Raw genomic sequence first — 15,000 nt, forward strand, 5'->3', positions numbered from 1 at the left:
AAAGTTCATGGTAAGATCAAGTAATTTTTTACTTGATTCATGTAAATTTCATTAAGATTCCAAGCCCATACCTGTTTTATGTTATTTTGAATGTTTGAATTTAGTATGGTGATTTACATGGGATGGAAACTAACTTTGTCCTTACAGTGTTTTAAATAGGTCAGGGTTCTACTCGAATTTCGTACAGTGAAAGATGTTTCATATGCAATGAGGACATCCATTTTGATGAAAGACATCCTGATAGACAGCAGACCATACATCGAGCATCAACTATGACGCTAAAGAAATCACTTCTGAGAATCGCAAGTGAAAGAAAAGATAGTCTTGGAATGGCTGTGAAAGGATGCTTGGAAGGAATGGCAGTTCTTGTAGCGGAAGAGGCTGTCTATCATAATAAATGCTACTGTTCCATGTACAATGTTCCAGGACAATGTAATGTAAGTATATTAATACAATATACATGTACATATTTGTTAAGTTCCTTGTAATATGGGGTACTGCGGAATAGTAAAGTATGTCACAATGTGAAATACATTCAAAAATTCACATTTCAAAAGAGGCATTCAACAGTTGGTCAAGGCTTATCATCGGGTCATTTTGAAATAAACGCAGTCCTACACACATTTAAACAATTCATTTTGAAGAAAATTCGTTTGATGAAACAAGCTAGCTTTTTGTACGTTCATCCTTGCAGTTTCTTCATACTGTTAATACCTTTTTCCTTCTCCATTGCACTATTTCTTTATAATTATTTAATAAAATGACATACTTTGTTTCTTTTAAATCTACCATGATAAATGAACAAATTTAATCGAGAACACATTCTTGAATGTTTCTATTTTTCTTCAGAAACCAAGCAGGCCTGTAGATAGTTGCAAGGAAAATGCCTCCCACCAGCTTTGCGGATGGCTTGACAGTGAAATGGAGAGTGGTGTGTATACAGTAGGTCAACTGCATAAACAGATGAAGACAATAGTAGGTGATGACATTCCAGTTTATCATGAGAGATACTTGAAAGGTACTATGGTGATAGTATATTCATTACCAATCAAGAACATAGGAAGGATGTTTTCTGCTTTAGAAGCTGTACAGCAAGCATCATCCGAGACTACCATGAGATGAAAACTGATGATGAAGACGCAAAGAAAAGAGCCATCATCAAAACAGCGGGTTCATTCATTATCAATGACATCAAGTGCCTTAATTTCAGCAAAGATGACTTTCCTTCGCTCAAAGAAATGACATCAATGTATGAGCTGCCAGATTCTCTTGAACTGATGTTAACATGCTTAATGCCTCATTCATCCGTTCGACGAAATGTTGCAGGGCAGAATATCATATCTTCACAATGCCCAAGATCATCTAAGATGCCTTTCCAGCTTGGTATGAGCTTATATCTTGATCACAAGTTTGGTTCAGATAAGCTGATTGATGTCATGCACAGGCTGGGCAATGGGCATACGTGAAAGTCAAAAAGAGACCGTGAACTACAAGTACACGTACATTGACTCGACCAATAACACAAATGCAGCATCAATGTCAAACAAGCTGCATGGAGAGGCAATGTCAAACAATGAGATGCAGCTGCATGAAAGCTCACATGTCGTGTGTATCTGCATGTGGAGTGTGCTGTGGGCATTGCGACAATGGAACAGATAGCATAGATGCAGAAGAAGAAATTGGTAGCGATGAAGAGGAAACAGACTGAGTATTATTAATTTGTTGTTGCCGATAGATACTGTAAGTTCTAAGTTGTGAGTAGTATTCTGCAAATTGTTGATTATAAATTCACATATACTTTACATACACAAACTATTTGACACCAATTAACTTTACCACCCCCGCTGCTTATTTTGACGATTAACCTCGTATTTTGGTGGTGAAGAATCCATTTCATATTTAGTTTGTATCTTGGTATAATTCTGTTACTGTTACCAATATATTTGAAATGATATTTTAGTGATGAGACGTCTATTTTTGACCTTTGACCTCATTTTCGGAGGTCAGGAATTGGTTCCATGGGTGAGTAATTATTCTATGTCATCTTCTTTCGTAATCCTGTGCATTTTGACACCAAGATCATCTATACACCATATTTTGTTGCTGAAATACAATTTTATATGATTTAGGCAGAGGTCAATGACCTTTGACCTCTAATAAAAAAGTTTCCCCAACCTCAATCCCTCCTTACTTTTTTTTGGTAGTTGTCCATACCCATACCTACCCAAATGAGTTGAAATTAGCTTCTTTTAAATTTTTTCACAGATGAACCTTAAGTTAGGGATACTAATTGCTTGTCAAGGCCAAGCATTCCGTTGGAGTGCTTTTTTGAGTGCTTAAGCCACTTGCTGAGCGCCCCACAGTTGATAGCAGTACAGTTCGTGCCCCGATTGGGATATACAGTCGGCAGTTGCCATCCAAGGTAGAGGTATGTATACAACACACACGGACGTGGTACATATGGGGAGATTTCAATCTGTAGTGAACTCTCCACAGGCAGGTGGGCATGCCGTACCTGTTACAGGTGCCATGGTGGCAAAGTTTCATCCGGTATCTTATGGAGGTTTGATTAGGTTTGCCTTTGTCCTCATGACTGTTTCTGAAGCAATCGGGTGTGCTTTACAAATGTTATGTGGTTTTTCTTTGCGAGTTTCAAATCAAAATATATTTGATAACACCCAATTCCGAGCCAAATGCGGAATCAACGCGTATTCTAAATTACCGAGCCAATTTTTTTTCCACCCATCACACTCAGCTGTTTACAAAGATTATTTATGCACATGTCCTTGAGATGTCAACAGAAATGCAACGTTGATTATTTAATTCCTACATTGAAATTCCCCCAAAACAATGGTGAAAGCTACTCAAGGTTTTTGGGTGAAATACAGTACGTAATGTAGTCGGTAATCACACCAACTCCAATCTGCCGATTCCCCAAAAATTGCCGATATCGGCCAAGCACTGATATTGTTGCGGACCGGGTATCGGCTGCGAGCACGACCGCTAGGTGGGGCGGTAGGGTCAACTCGACTAAACACCCGGAATCTAGATCGTACCTTTCGGAAAACTCCGACAGGTACGGGTCCCTTACTGGACCGTGAATCATCAATAATTCCACCACGTGGTACAGGGTTATTTGCCAATCTTCAAAATACCTAGAGATCCACGTGGTGAGTTGCCGAGTATTCACATCCTCGACGGCCCGCGTACGAGTAGAGCCGTTAGTGTGCCCGACCCGTGCGGACGGTTGCCGAAGTTCCATCGGTCCAAATGTGCAATTTGCCGCTTCCCAAATTTCCCAACACCGTGCTAAGCCAATGGAAGAACCACAGCAACGAACTGATACATTTAACAAATGTATTTATTTATAACGGGGGAAAGGGGGGAGCACACAAGAAGCAGAGTTATCACGACTAATGAGGTGCAAGTATGTACAGCAAAGAGCACTTGTACAATTCCTACTTACAGACGGGCACACACACACACACACACACACACACACACACACACACACACACACACACACACACACACACACACACACACACACACACACACACACACACACCGGTGGCCACAGCCTTTATTGAGGACTCCAGTTCAGAAGGAAAGGCGAGCTAAAGAGCAGAGCCTGCACTCGGACCTGTCCGCCTCGTGCCGGTACGTTGAGCTGACGAGGTGGTGGGACTCGGACCTGTAGCAGCCCCGGGCGTCCACACGACCGGGCTCCCGGCGAACGGAGGCCGGCAGGGTGAAGTCTGGCAAGACGAAAAACTGGCTTTCCAAAAGAAGAACCACCACTGGGGACCTTTCGCGTGTGAGGCGAACGTGATCACCACTCGCGTCGGGCGAACGTGATCACCACTCGCGTCGGGCGAACGTGATCACCACTCGCGTCGGGCGAACGTGATCACCACTCGCGTCGGGCGAACGTGATCACCACTCGCGTCGGGCGAACGTGATCACCACTCGCGTCGGGCGAACGTGATCACCACTCGCGTCATCACCACTCGCGTCGGGCGAACGTGATCACCACTCGCGTCAGGCGAACGTGATCACCACTCGCGTCAGGCGAACGTGATCACCACTCGCGTCAGGCGAACGTGATCACCACTCGCGTCAGGCGAACGTGATCACCACTCGCGTCAGGCGAACGTGATCACCACTCGCGTCAGGCAAACGTGATCACCACTCGCGTCAGGCAAACGTGATCACCACTCGCGTCAGGCAAACGTGATCACCACTCGCGTCAGGCAAACGTGATCACCACTCGCGTCCCAAGTTTCTCTCTGGTGAAAAAAACGGAGCCGGACCTTTATCCTTCCCCCTCCCTCAGCAGAACCTCGGTGTCGTGGTCTATATCTTCCCTCATTGGCTGGTTTTGGCGCACAGAATGCGCCTGTCGCCCTGTCATTGGCCAAAACGAGTGCCAAGACCGTTGACTGGACCGGAGGGGGAGGCGTGACGGGGCGTCTTGACTCCACGTCCCCCGAAGAGGCTTCGCTTCTCTTGGAGCCCACTCTGTGCCCTTTGACCAACTTACGGCCACCTCGTCCACGCCCCCCCCCCCGCAGATTGGGCCAGAGAGACGTCAGGTCTTCGTGAACTCCACCCACATACGTGCTGACACACACATAGGCCATGGCGTCAGTGTGAGGAAGCGAGGTGAAGGCGTGTTGTTGTCGTTGATGTTGTAAAAATAATAGAAAACCCTGACGATCAAAATAACTCACAGCACATGAACATTTATTCACCCATTAAGCAAGGGACTGGGACCCCAACAAAAAACACATACTTACCGATACAACTGTTTTATAGGACCTGCATGTTGAGTGCTGTAAGCTTCCAGATTCGTAACAATATATGGGCGTGTTTGTGTGTGTTGCTCATAAAGCATAACATTTTCTCTCTGCTAACTCCCACTCCCCCAACTTTCTTCTTCTTCCTCTCTCCCTCTCTCTCTTTCTCCACCCCCTCCGGATATACAAGGTGGCCATAAAGTCTGGAAACATATAATATTGTCATTTTTTTTACAGTTTGAAGATGTCCTTGACAAAAGATGAACGCGTTGAGGTGATAATGCTGAGTGGACGCGAGGGCTAGTCATATCGACGGAGAGCAGAGCACCTCAGCGCATGTCATGCCGGAAGAGCTGCCGTCTCTCATAGCACAGTGGGGAAGCTGGTTCAAAAATTCAAGGATACAGCATGAGGGATTGATGGATATGCTGCATTAAAGCACCGCATTCATTGCAATTTTGCACAGCGCATTGAACTGTGCATTTCTCATGAGGGACAACACATTGAACATATCATGTATTGTAATGTAATGTCAATAAACCATTTAAAACGTATATTCGCCAATGTTTCCAGACTTTATGGCCACGCAATTGTGTATCACCTTTCCACGCATCTCGCTCTTTCTTTATCCGTCTCCAGATGTATCCGCGCAGTGTGTGCGTCCGTCCGCCCGCCTCCAGAGGTGTCCGCGCCGTGAGTGCATCTGTCCGTTTCCAGCGTGCCCGGGCGGTGTCTGTGTCCGGGCGCGTCCGGGCGGTGTCTGTGTCCGGGCGGCGTCTGCGCCCGGGGCGCGTCCGGGCGGCGTCTGCGTCCGGGCGGCGTCTGCGCCCGGGGCGCGTCCGGGCGGCGTCTGCGTCCGGGCGGCGTCTGCGCCCGGGCGGCGTCTGCGCCCGGGCGGCGTCTGCGCCCGGGCGGCGTCTGCGCCCGGGCGGCGTCTGCGTCCGGGCGGCGTCTGCGTCCGGGCGGCGTCTGCGTCCGGGCGGCGTCTGCGTCCGGGCGGCGTCTGCGTCCGGGCGGCGTCTGCGTCCGGGCGGCGTCTGCGTCCGGGCGGCGTCTGCGTCCGGGCGGCGTCTGCGTCCGGCGTCGTCGGCGGCGTCTGCGTCCGGGCGGCGTCTGCGTCCGGGCGGCGTCTGCGTCCGGGCGGCGTCTGCGTCCGGGCGGCGTCTGCGTCCGGGCGGCGTCTGCGTCCGGGCGGCGTCTGCGTCCGGGCGGCGTCTGCGTCCGGGCGGCGTCTGCGTCCGGGCGGCGTCTGCGTCCGGGCGGCGTCTGCGTCCGGGCGGCGTCTGCGTCCCGGCGGCGCCGTCTGCGTCCGGGCGGCGTCTGCGTCCGGGCGGCGTCTGCGTCCGGGCGGCGTCTGCGTCCGGGCGGCGTCTGCGTCCGGGCGGCGTCTGCGTCCGGGCGGCGTCTGCGTCCGGGCGGCGTCTGCGTCCGGGCGGCGTCTGCGTCCGGGCGGCGTCTGCGTCCGGGCGGCGTCTGCGTCCGGGCGGCGTCTGCGTCCGGGCGGCGTCTGCGTCCGGGCGGCGTCTGCGTCCGGGCGGCGTCTGCGTCCGGGCGGCGTCTGCGTCCGGGCGGCGTCTGCGTCCGGGCGGCGTCTGCGTCCGGGCGGCGTCTGCGTCCGGGCGGCGTCTGCGCCCGGGGCGCGTCCGGGCGGCGTCTGCGCCCGGGGCGCGTCCGGGCGGCGTCTGCGCCCGGGGCGCGTCCGGGAGGCGTCTGCGCCCGGGGCGCGTCCGGGCGGCGTCTGCGCCCAGGGCGCGTCCGGGCGGCGTCTGCGCCCGGGGCGCGTCCGGGCGGCGTCTGTGTCCGGGGCGCGTCCGGGCGGTGTCTGTGTCTGGACGAGTCCGAGCGGTGTCTGTGTCCGTGCGGTGTCTGCGTCCGGGTGGTGTCTACATCCGGACGTGTCTGCCTCCTTTCTGTCCATTATTTCACTGATCCGACAGTGTGTTCCTAACCGATTGAAGGGAAGTTTTTGCTCCACTGATTGGCTCCCCAGGTGAGCCAGCGCTGCACTCCCTGTCCCGCTCAGCAGTGATACAAGCGCACACTGAGGAGGCAGTCCTCAATTTAGGTAATTCGGTCATCAACAGGTAACATGACGTAATCGGTAAGAGGACACTGTCAGACCTACTTCTCCACACCCCGTGGTCGAAGCCACACCCCGTCCAGCCGACATCACGCTCACCTCACCCATTCACTCGCCCCGCCCCCCCCACCCCCAACCCTCCTCGCAAGCAACTTTTACCGGGTTTGGCCAAATACCTCTTACTGTCTCGTGCATTTCCTCTGTCTCTTTATCCTGTCACATGAAAGAAGACCAAAGGCACAGGTTAATTAAGGCCATCTGCCGTGCATCACTTGATCTGTCTGTGGGTGCACATGTTGATAATTGGTAACTTTGGGTTAATTTAAAAGAAATTGGATCCATTTTATTATTTTTCATTGCTTGCTTCCTGTACATTCCCAAGCCTGTTGCTATTGAATCAAAACAACTTAGAAACCTGAAATGGTCTGTGGGTGGATTCTGTTTGTTGTGATGGTCTCACCTCCGTGGGTTAGCCAGCGTGGGCGCCGATCACCGTGGCACTCGCTCACTTTGAGGACCTCAAATTGCACGGTAACCTTTGGAGGAGAGGATCCATTAGGAGGTCTTTGAAGCAGGTGAATGTGGCAGTCGTTTGGACACGACACGCTGGATTCGATCCGAGAATCCGGAAAGGGCTGGCGACTGTAACAATATATACGGAGGGGGAGGAGAATCACTCTTATATACATATGTATATCTATAATAGTAAATGTCAGTGTCTGTCCTCCATAACTCCAAAACCTAGCAGCCTGAAACTTTGCATGCATACTAACAAAACTCCAAGGAAGTGCATGACTGAAAAGTGGGTGTTTGGGTTAATTAAAACATCCCTTTTGAAGATAATCAACAGCCTTATTTAATTATATCCTTTGTCAGGTGCATCCTTGGACACCTCGCTCACACGAGACGGAGGTCCTAATTCGCCATTTTTTTCAGCCTATTCAAACATGCCTCGATTTGGAAACACGATAGACTCTCACAGACTAATTAAAGTGTATAATCAAAATATTATGTCCGATTTGAGAATCGGATCTGGTGGACAAAATAAGTGTCGAAACCTGGAGTAAAATCTGAAAATTTAAACAAATTAGTCATTTTTAGCCCGCCTGTTCGAAGAACAGAGAGCTATAGCGATACCCCCGGCGTGAGTGTCAGCGTGAAAATGTTAAAGTTTTTGGTGCAAGTTATTTCCTTTCTTGTTTTTTATCTACCACACTATTTTTTACTGATTAAAACATACAAATACATATATTGCTTTAAAGTTATTTGGATCAGACTTCACTGCAATGCTTTATAAAAAATATTATTAGACTAGTCTTTTAAAAACGATAAATGTATAAACAGGCGAGCATTGGGTGGCTTTGACACCAACTCTGGTTATAACGTAGGGTATTTACTGAAGCAAAGCATTAAACTTAACTTTTTCTACTATTCAGACGATTATATTGAGTGAACAAAAGATTATAGAATGTGCAGAAAGTGTAACTTCATTGAGTGAAATGCTATGCTTCATAACCTGCTTTTGCAATGCATGATGGCACAGTCCACAGGGGTCCTTTTTTTTCTTTCAGTGATGAAATACGCAGTTTGCCGTTTCCGTTTTGGGCGATTTGCTTACATTACAAAATATAAATATACTATTACATACCTGCCAACCCTACCGATTTGCGCGGTAACCTACCGATTTTCTATAGCTCCCAATGCCTACCGATTTTATTAGTCAGACATCCCGCATTTGGAAATTATTATTGGAAAAAAAAATAGTTGTGTTATTTCAGTTTTGCGTTCATTTCTCACTGCCAAGATCATATTACACGCGGCTGCTTCTACATTCTACAAAACTCGTACCTGACCTTGATTTCTTATCTCGTCAGCGATTGGTTATTGCTTCCAAACTAAGCTTGACCAATCAAATGGGACGACGGGAAACAGCGGGCATTCATTTCCAGACAACGTGTCATTGGCATTTTCCATTCATGATCAAAGACTGCAGTTAACAGAGAGGACTCATCGCTTCAGTGCACAACAACAATGCAAACACCAGAAAAGAAAAAAGCACCCCCACGCTGGGTCAACAAGTTTAAGCCAAGTTGGACAACATAGCTCAAGTGTATCAAGGCTTCGCGTAAGGTGAACTGTAAATGTTATGAAATCAGAGTGGCCAGTCATTTCATTCATAAAGATGTATCAGTGAGTTTATGTAAACTCTTGTGTACACGCATGGGCACATATATGTGGAGCTTGGACAGTCAGTAATTTATGGAAACGTGACTGATGATCATGATGTCTTAGAAAAATAAAGATTGGTGAGTAGATCAACCATGTTAAGTTTTCTCTTTTTCACTGTAAAAATATGTTGATATATTTCAGCGAACTGTGGTCTCAAAATGCAGGAGATTGCACCATTTTGCTTCATTTTTTTGAAAAATTTCCGGGGAGAGCATGCCCCCGGACCCCCCCCCCTAGGGACGCATGCGATGCCAGCCTACCGCTTTTCCTTCAAAAAAGGTTGGCAGGTATGCTATTATAGTTCCACCAATATATTAATCGTCGGTACTTTCTGCAAGCGAAGAGAAGTTGTTTTGTTTTACACCGTTTTGTGCGTGTTTTCATAACAAAATATTCATATAAATATATTAATAGTCGGTTGTTTCTGCAAGTGAAGAGAAACGACAGCACACATGGATGTGATAAATAGGAACAAATGACTCTGTGGGATGTGTGCGTGCCTGCTCTTGGTTACGTATGTGCAGTCCGTGGGTTTTGCGGGCGGCGATCTGAACTACAACTTGGGCCAATGGTGTGTGGCGCTGTGGAGGTTATGCGGCCATCTCATTAGCCATGTATTTCTGCAGCGCCGAAGCCTCGGGAGCAGGCGTGCTCTGGCGTCGAAGCCACGCGGGACATGCCACCGTGCAGTGAGGGTGTGGCGAAATCGGTGCATGTGTGCGAGTGAAATGTTGAGTATAATCGCATAGCATGGATCGCACGAGGAGGTTTCAGGAAGGCATGGGGGGGGGGACTGCATGCAGTTAGGCCGACAGCATTAGTTTTGATTTTTAAATACTACTGCTTGATTTTATATAGAACATGGTGGTTAGAAAGAAAGCGCTGCTGTTTAGGCACATTTTATCACCCCGGTAATGCCTTGGTACGCTGCCTTCCCATGCCATTCCCTCCCTTTGCACCACCCTCCCATGGCATTCCCTCCCCTCGTGCTGCCTTCCCATGCCATTCCCTCCCCTCACACCGCCTTCCCATGCCATTCCCTCCCCTCGCACCACCTTCCCATGCCATTCCCACGCCTCGCGCCGCCTTCCAATGCCATTCCCTCCCGTCACCTTTCCATGCCATTCCCACCCCTCGCACCACCTTCCCATGCCATTCACTCCCCTCGCGCCGCCTTCCCATGCCATTCTCTCCCCTCGCACCACCTTCCCATGCCATTCCCACCCGTCGCGCCACCTTCCCATGCCATTCCCTCCCGTCACCTTTCCATGCCATTCCCTCTGCTCACGCCCCCCCCCCCCCGATTGAGGCACTAAGCACTCCGGTGGACCGTGCATCATCCCCCAGCGACCAGAAACGAGCACATGGTCAACCTCCTTTGCCACACCACCACCATTGGAATACCAAGTCCAGCGTTGAGCTTGTGGGTGCTGAAACCATGAACCAGCCACCCTCAGTCTATGGCCAAACCCACCTCCTTCAAATTCCCTGTTTTCCTTCCTGAAAGTCCCTGTAGTACCATCTTGTTTACCACGTGTTCCCTGCCCCCATCCCTCTCCCACAGATCTATCGTCTCTGTTCCCCACTATTTGTACTTGTCTCCCGCAACCCTGATTCACATGTAAAGGAATGAATCTGCCCAGTTTTGATCCCCATACATGTACAAAACATCTGATAACAATCATTCACCGAGACGATAAGAAAACATGGATCATATCAAGCCATGGAATGTCTGCCTCCATTTCACTCATCCATTATTACTCGTTTCTGGCTCTTGTGATTCACTTCATGATCCATCCAAAGGTTCATCTACAGATATCTTGCTGCCTCCCCCCCCCACCTCATGCTGCCTCTCCCCCCCCACACCCCCCTACAATCCTCCTCCGAACCCCCCTCCTCCACCATACAATTCTCTGGAGGTTGGGGAGAGGAAAGTGTGTCAAAGAATGTGTCAATTGGGCAAATGAAAGCTCTTTTTTAATGTTATTTTTTTTCTAGCAGTCGGAACTGCTGCTCATATCATTTCAGTTTTTATAACGTAATGAAATCGCCAAATCACGGCAGCATAGCCAAGAAGTACGCATGCTCGCTCTAAGCTGTCTCGTCTGCAAACGTATCCCGACTAAGCCATAAACAGTCATCCCAGTGTCTCACAGGCAGTGCGATTCATCAGAACGTTTGCTGTCTCTCAGATGGAAGTTCAACTGGGCATCACATCTGCCAGAACACCTCTGCTTCCCTTCACTCCCCCCTTCCCACTCATACCCCTATGCTATCCCTCTGTCTCTCCCTCCTCACCCACCCAATATTCCCCTCAGTGAAGCAACGGGTTGTATTTGCTAGTACATATATATTTTTGCGGACCCGGGGTCACAGGGGTATGAGGGTGGGGGTACGCCCGGTTCTCCCCGGACTCACCGGGAATCGAGGCCGTCGCACACGAATAAGTCAGTGTCGTGGCGGGTCGCTAATCGACCTCGAATGCAAACAATTTAATCACGTGACCCAGTGTGCTCAGTGTGACTACAGTTTAACTGGGAACATGCAGTTGCCTTATTGGGGAATCGTGCCCTCGGCGTTGTGCTGCTGATATCTATATTGGATCTTGATTAAGGCAGCCGAGGTTACCGCTAACACAATGCCCAGACTGATGAGAGCCAATTAGTTGGGGAATAATCTCCCAGCGAATCTACGTACAGACATTGCTGGACCAATAGAAGAAAGGACAACCATGGGCAGATTGGAAACGTAATTCAACAAGAATAATTCTTGGCAATGACCAAAGTGGGGTATGGGAAGGAGGGAAGGCAACTCGAGGGCTTTAATAGAGTCAAAGGGCAACCCGGGCAGGAAAAAGGGAAATGCAATGAAAAGCAATCAAGGTGTGTACTTAAGAACGTCTGGCCCAAGCCGCACGTGTGGAGACTGAGCTCGTGAAGGAGGAGCTTGAGTAGAGAAGGGGCAGAGTCCTGAGGGCGAGGGTAGAGCAGTGGGCGGGATAAGGTAGGCGGGTGGGGTCGACGTGGTGTGGGCGGAGACGAGGAGGCGGAGATGAAAAGCAGAAAAAAAAGACCGACCGAGCCAGAGGGACTGCCCCGACCTTTATAGGGCCCGCAGCTCGGGGGGAGAGGCCATGCCGAATCCAAACGTCATCACCCGAATCGGGTGATCCGATTGGCCCCGACCCCTCACATGGCCCGCCAGCTTGGGTGGGAAACCGCCTCACTTGGTTTCCGGCAAGGCCATCCCAGACAGTGGGAATATTGCGCTCCGACCCCACGAGATGACATAAATCGCCCACACCGAAATTGGCACGCAAATCAACCTGCAAAAATCCCTGGGCGAGCGGTTGAGGGTCCCGAACGCCCGCTCGGGTGTCCGACCAGCGCCGATCAACGCGTTCGTTCCGCACGCGCCAACGTGGCCAGCACTGTACATTCCCTGGCTCGATCGCAGCCTCGCTGGCCGCAGAGACGAGAAGATGTTCACCATCCGTGGAGGATCCACCACTGCCACTGAAGACCGAAGGTACATCGCCATGGATAAATCCATGCACGTTTCACAAGCGGCGTACGTGTCTGCTTTCGAGCACATTCCATGCAGTGCGCGCGGTTCCGCCATTACGCACGTGGCCCGCACTCGCGTTCACACGACTCCGCCAGCGTGTGCGCGGGGCGTACACCAATATGTGTTGGGTATTGAGGTTAAACAAAGAACAAGCCGCTTCTACCCGCACACTCGTATCCTGCCCAACATGGCGTGGTCAGCTTTATTGGCCTCTGTACGTGTTTCATGAGGCGTGGATCGTCGTTCTGTGAACACTCAAACATGCTGTGGTAAATGAGGCGATGGGCAAGCGGGGCAGAGGGTACCATGGATCGTCGTGCTGTGAAAAACACCATTCGTGCAGCCCCTCAAGAGGTATTTGTTCGCATGCCTTTTTAATGCAATCGGCAATTCTCCCCAGCTTACAGCAAAGGCGCACGTGGCTGATTTAGCTCAGGAATAATCAGAAAAGAAGAAGAGTGGGGATGAAATGAAAGAGAAAAATGATTTAACCCTCGCTATTAGATCATCACAACACACTCCCTTGTTGTTCCGCTAAACAAAAGGTAGGGGACTATCTACACGTATAATAATGGAATAACTGTCTTGGGACACCTATCTGTTGTATGCATGCGGTTCCGAGAACCACAACAACACATTACGGAAATTACTATTATAAGAGGCTACGTGCTGTGTGTGTTTCAAATTCGGCATGCGGTTTATAAAACCGCAACAATACATATACATATATTGTTGCAGTTCTGGAAACTGCATCCCTCCAACACCAATAGCAGCCAACATACAGTGGTCCCCAGTCAGTTATTTCATTCATGTACATTCAGATAGTCCCTTCCTTCTTGTCTAGTGGGTCGAACGGATAGTGTGTTGTGTAAATCTCATAGCTAGGTCTGATTAAACCTCTGAACTTCATTCCTACTCTGGCTTTTTCTCAATTACTGAGGTAAATCCAACCAAGGGGAATGATACAAGCATCAAATTTGGCATTTCTGTTCTGCAGGGCATTCTGATCAAATCTGCCCGATTGGCAATTTGAAAATCGAAATTTTGAAAAATTTGAAAATAAAAAATAAAAAAACCAAAACAATTTGAAGTCACAGCTGGCTGAAATTCTTGAAGCGCAAGTGAACATCCCAGACAGAGAACCAAGGGGAGATGCAGTCATCATTGATGGCTCAGCACTTGTCAATGCCCCACCTCCATGCACTTCAAAGATATTTGATGACTATGCTAAAGAAGACATCATCCCAAAGGTGGAATCCTATGGTGCCAGGTACGAGAGGGTGTACGTAGTGTTTGATGTGTACAAGAAGTCAAGTCTGAAGTCCGAGGCAAGGTCGAAAAGGGGGCAAGGAATCAGAAGAAGAGTGAAAAGAACCAGTAAGACCCCAAGTAACTGGAGAAGCTTTCTTCGAGATGACAGCAACAAGACTGAGCTGTTTCACTTCCTTGCGGAAAAGATGTGTGAAGCACAGATGACAAGCACAGTCATTGTCACAAAAGGAGAAGATGCCATTAGCAACACAAGGAAGTCACTGGATGCTGTGTCTCCATGTTGTCATGAAGAAGCTGACACTTGAATATTTGTACACGCCAGGGATGCAACGACGGATGGTAGCAAGTCCATTATCATTAAGGCTAATGACACGGACGTACTAGTCATAGCAATATCTGTACTGCCATCCTTACAGGAATTAAAAAAATTTTTGGAGTGGTCTCTTATTTTTTTCCAGAGCTGTATGTATGTATGTATGTATGTATGTATGTATGTATGTATGTATGTATGTATGTATGTATGTATGTATGTATGTATGTATGTATGTATGTATGTATGTATGTATGTATGTATGTATGTATGTATGTATGTATATATATATATATATATATATATATATATATATATATATATATATATATATATATATATATATATATTGTTGCGGATTCGCGCCCGCCGGCGTGCGGACGGCCACGTAACTCGAATCGCGGCACGTCGCCCACCGGACGGACAATCCAGTCGTGACCCTCTCGGACTAGCGCCGGGAACTAGTCACGGGTGGACCTTTCGGTCTCACCACGATTGTGCCAATCGGCCCCCGCGTGGGATAGGGTTGCTCGCCAAATTCGACCTACCTAAGTACCCACACGGAGGGTAGACCGGGCGATCGCACCTCGCCGCAGGTCGACTTCGGACACGGGCCACTTTAAGCGACCCGTTCCGTACTATCGGGATAACCGAGCGGTGTTATTCGTCGGCCTCGACGGTTCGATTAATTATCGGGCGTTTTAGCCCACGACCAACCCTTTACGTGAAGCAAGATGGAGATT

General features: G+C 49.1%; 1 protein-coding gene across 7 annotated transcripts in view; it reads right to left on the reverse strand.

Annotated features, from left to right (window-relative positions):
• Positions 1-15,000, reverse strand: part of SOCS5 (suppressor of cytokine signaling 5) — a 43,203-nt gene that overhangs the window by 8,369 nt on the left and 19,834 nt on the right. For all 7 annotated transcript variants that reach the window (XM_085857011.1, XM_085857010.1, XM_085857009.1 and 4 more), the window contains one exon: positions 7,340-7,521. The gene's annotated coding sequence lies outside the window, so the exon portion shown is untranslated. The remainder of the gene's footprint in view (positions 1-7,339; positions 7,522-15,000) is intronic.

This window comes from Eptatretus burgeri, chromosome 15, assembly GCF_056783735.1.
Source record: "Eptatretus burgeri isolate ZD-2024b chromosome 15, Ebu_testis_v1, whole genome shotgun sequence".
Taxonomy (NCBI): domain Eukaryota; kingdom Metazoa; phylum Chordata; class Myxini; order Myxiniformes; family Myxinidae; genus Eptatretus; species Eptatretus burgeri.